The 4,260-nt window shown below is 33.4% G+C and overlaps 1 long non-coding RNA gene across 5 annotated transcripts; it reads right to left on the minus strand.

Moving 5' to 3' along the window:
- Positions 1–998: 998 nt before the first annotated feature.
- LOC122045192 lies at positions 999–3,311 on the minus strand. 5 transcript variants are annotated; one of them, XR_006129925.1, is made up of 6 exons: positions 3,063–3,311; positions 2,660–2,968; positions 1,918–1,979; positions 1,766–1,826; positions 1,353–1,679; positions 999–1,212 (listed from the first exon to the last, which is right to left on the minus strand). It is a non-coding gene; the product is annotated as an uncharacterized LOC122045192 (long non-coding RNA). The 5 variants fall into 5 exon arrangements; XR_006129927.1 differs by having other exon boundaries at positions 2,874–2,968; positions 3,063–3,309; XR_006129924.1 differs by having other exon boundaries at positions 2,660–3,311.
- Between the last annotated feature and the right edge of the window lie 949 nt (positions 3,312–4,260).

Raw genomic sequence — 4,260 nt, forward strand, 5'->3', positions numbered from 1 at the left:
CTGATCACTTCACCAACGGCTGGTTGCTTGTCGTGGCTTCTGACGTGTCACCAACAGCTGGCTTTCTGATGATAGGGGTTCGGTCAACCGATAAGGGTGTTCGGTCGACCGAACACTTGTCAAGTCAATGTCCCAATTGACTTGCTCTGGTTCTGCTCACTTGGGTGATTTCGGTCATCCGGAATAGGGCTCACCCGAACCCAGCTCCCGACCTTCTCCTCGAGCAGTCTTCCTTCCCGGCTTTACGTCCCTCGAACGCCGCGCGCGTTCTTCTTGCCCACCGGTGTACTCTTCCGCAGCTCTCTCGTCCTTCGGACGCACCGAGCTCGTCGATTCCCTTCCCGTGCCGTCCTTCTCGCTAGCTACGTCTTCCGCTCGACTTCCTGTGCTCCTAAGCTCCTGCACACTTAGATACATGGATCATAGAAATAGGATCTAACCTAAACTTGGTTGATCACATCATAAACAACCACGGGGTCCAACAGTAGTATCACCCAAATGAACGGCGAGTCAGGAAGCAAGTTGTCGAGTCGGATGCCAAGTGGCCCACTACTAAAAAAGACCCTTTAACGACGGGATTTCCCGTCATTAAAGGGGTAATTCCCATCGTTAAAGCTCATCAAGGACGATATTAAATACCATAGGAAGTTGTAGCTAAAAGTACCCATTGGAAATTAATTAGTGACGAGAAACAAAATACAGTCGTTAATAGCTCTTAACGACGGTATACGCTACCGTTGTTCATGATAATAACAACAGGTTTAGATACCATCATTAATGGTAACAATGACAATCATATATACCGCTGTTAATAACAATGACGATTATACGTACCATTATTAACAATTTAATGTCGTTTAATTGTTTAACAACAATTTAGTACACCATCGTTAATGGCAACAATGGTAATATCACTAATTCAGACCGGTCAAAATGTATATATTTTTAATAAATATATTAATGAATACTAATAAAAATTAAAACACGATATATTAAAAATTAAACCACCATATATATTAAAATATCATCCAGTAATTTATGATAATTGTTTCTACACATCATTAAACTAGATATCAAATGTCTAGTAATCATCTAGTAAAATTAACATCCATTTACATCAAAAGCTAAGTATTCATTTCTCTAAAGTATTCATATGCAAAATGTTGACATTCTCAAAAGCTCCAAGTCTATTTCGCTTCAACTATCCCGTACCTATAATAAAGAGTGTTAGAACTTAGAATTCTTAAGAACCAAATTTGTATACCCACATTAACATGGACAAAGTATAAAGTGGAATGCCAATTCAACAAAAAAGAATAAGAACAATAGACAATAATTGTAATTTTGCTAACCTTCTCGAATAAATAGCTCACGGAATAGCCTCCTCAAGTATGAATAATCCGGCTTGTCCTCAAAACACAAGGATTAATAGTAGTGGAAATAAGATGTAAATTCTGAAGGAAATGACTTACAAAGTGCCTGGTTTACATCATCAAAAATCTAAACTCTCTCACAATCAATATGCAAATTGAAATAAAAATAAAAGTGGTTGACTAAATTTTTCTCAAGTATGTAAAAGAAGGATTTTGAATTACCTCCAAGGGGCAAGCACTTTCTTCTCACTAATTTTGTCATACTTTTGCTTTTTACTGATAGCTTTAAGCCCTTTCCAAAGAAGGCTGAAGCAAAATAAAATCACCAGAGATATTAAGTATCCAATTGAAACAAAAATGGAAATAAAGACAGTAAGTGGACAGATGATAACCTTCCTCTTAAAAATACATAAGAACGTAACCAAGAGATTTCAAATCATCTTTGGTTTTGCTCTACAGGTAAACAATCATGTATTAATAAATACAAATGAACAGTGTCAAGTACACAATATTTACATTAATATTTAAGGATCAAGAAAGTCACCAATCCCTATATGTGTATTAACACTGGCATAGTTTGCAGTTCCTGTAAGATTCTTATTCTCCCTGTAAATGGATACACCATATGAAACCAAAAACACATTGCCTATAAAACAATTCAACAAAATCCCATGGTAGGAAGATGTAAAATATAACAAAATTTGTTAGGCTGGATGGAGTAAATAAAAACAAGAAAAAAATTCCAAAGAAAAGTCAATTTTATAGTCATAAAACAAAACTTGCTTAGGAAAAGACAGTATTCTCTACTCAATTTAGTTTGTACATTTCTTGTTAGTCACCAAAGATCCTAAAGTGCTATGCCTAATTGATTGTTTACTATAACTCAACCCCCAAAAGAAATCATTTCCTTTCAGAAATGACAAAAACCCTGAAATTGATCAAATTATTTTGATTCAGAAAAAAAAAAAACTGTGCAAACATCTCAAATTTTATTTTCGCCCTCCATTTCACTCTTTACCCTTCCTGTCAAGCTGCTCATAAAAAAGCATGTATAGTACAGATTAATTTTTAGGGGCTGAAAAGTCTCTCAAACAGTGGCTAGTATGACATGAAGAAACTTATAAAAATAATAAATTATAAACTAAGAGAAACAATGCAAATTTATCTAAGATTATGCATACTTGTCACTATTGAAACATCAGCCTCAAAGAAGAATTTGCCAAACGTGCTATGAAGTAAAAAAAAAATAACACAGAATTATTATATCAAGATCAAGTTTTGATTACCTATACGGTATGTGCTTATGAGTTTGGAAATGCCTGTACTTCTTTGCGAGACTATAATTAATAATATAAACTTGAGAGTCAAAAGGCAATATCAATCAACAAATCAAAAAGTGATGATGTCATGCTAGTTACTGGGTTGCTCCATTTCTAACATTCACAACACAAGAGATGCGGAAGATAGCTATCAAATCTTCTCTTGAATAAACAAATAAACCTCACGTGAGGCTGTTAGAATAGAGTTCCTTCTTGTGGTATTGTGGTGACAGATTTGAAGAAGATAGCCTCATCTTTGAGGGTTGAAAAGAAACCCTATGCAATAAGAACAAAACCCTAGATCTTGACCTCATCTCAAGTACTACAACCATTGTGAATCAGTGAAAAAAAAAGATTAGGATTTAAAAACCTAGATTCTGTAATGCGATTTGGGGAAAAAACATCTTGATTTGATTGCTTTCGATCTTGGAGAAGGCGGAGATGTTGAGCACTGGAGGCTTTGAAGTGGCCGTGAGCGTCCTTGCCGCCGTGAGCGTCTTTACTGTAGTGTGAGGTCGCTCGGCGCCCTCGCCGCGCAACCTTGTGTTCGAGTGAAGGAGGCTCGGTTACGAAAAGGAGCAAATTTGAGGGAAAGGAAAAAAAGGAATTGATTAGAGTTAGGGCAACGTACATATATTAAAAATTAGGGTTAATAATTTTAAACCCCATTGTATTTTATAGTAGGTTATATTTTACCCTCTTCTATTTAAAAAACTATACTTAACCCCCCTTTGACATAAGTAAAAAAGAGAAAAATAAATAAATGACCAAAATAACTCTAATCTAAATCAAACTTTTAGAAGAAAATAAAAAATAAAAATAAAAATAATCCCGTAAGCTCATTGAAAGTTTAACCCTAACCCAACTTTATTTATATATAGGCTCAAAATCTCACTTGTTCCTAGCAAAAAATATCCTCACGAAATTTACACATACACTAGCATAAATAACAGAAAAATAGCAATTCTGAGAGGGGTAATCAGTCAAAAACTCATTCCACCAAAAAAAAAAAGAACTAGAATTCTAAATTGATGAATCAAAATTAAATAAAGATAGAATAAAATTTATCATTAAAAATTAAAATAAAGACCCTTTAATTTTTATAAATCATCGAAGGGTCTTCATTTTTATTTTTAATGATAAACTTTATTCTATCTTTATTTAATTTTGACTTATTAATTTAGAATTTTGACTCTTTTTTGTTTGGTGGAATGAGTTTTTAACTGATTATCCCTCTCAGAGTTACTATTTTCTGTTATTTATGCTGGTGCATGTGTGAATTTTGTGAGGATATTTTTTTTAAGAATAAGTAAGATTTTGAGCATATATATAAATTAAGTTGGGTTAATATTAAGCTTTCAATGATCTTATGAAATTATTTTTATTTTTCATTTTCTTCTGAAAGTTTGATTTAGGTTATGATTATTTTGGTCATTTACTTCTTCTTTTTTTTCTTTTTTACTTATATCAAAGAGGGGTTAAGTATAATTTTTTAAATAGAAAAGGATAAAATACAACCTACTATAAAATACAAGGAGTTTAAAGTTATTAATTAATGCTCTCAATAT

Source organism: Zingiber officinale, chromosome 2B (genome assembly GCF_018446385.1).
Source record: "Zingiber officinale cultivar Zhangliang chromosome 2B, Zo_v1.1, whole genome shotgun sequence".
Classification (NCBI taxonomy): Eukaryota; Viridiplantae; Streptophyta; class Magnoliopsida; order Zingiberales; family Zingiberaceae; genus Zingiber; species Zingiber officinale.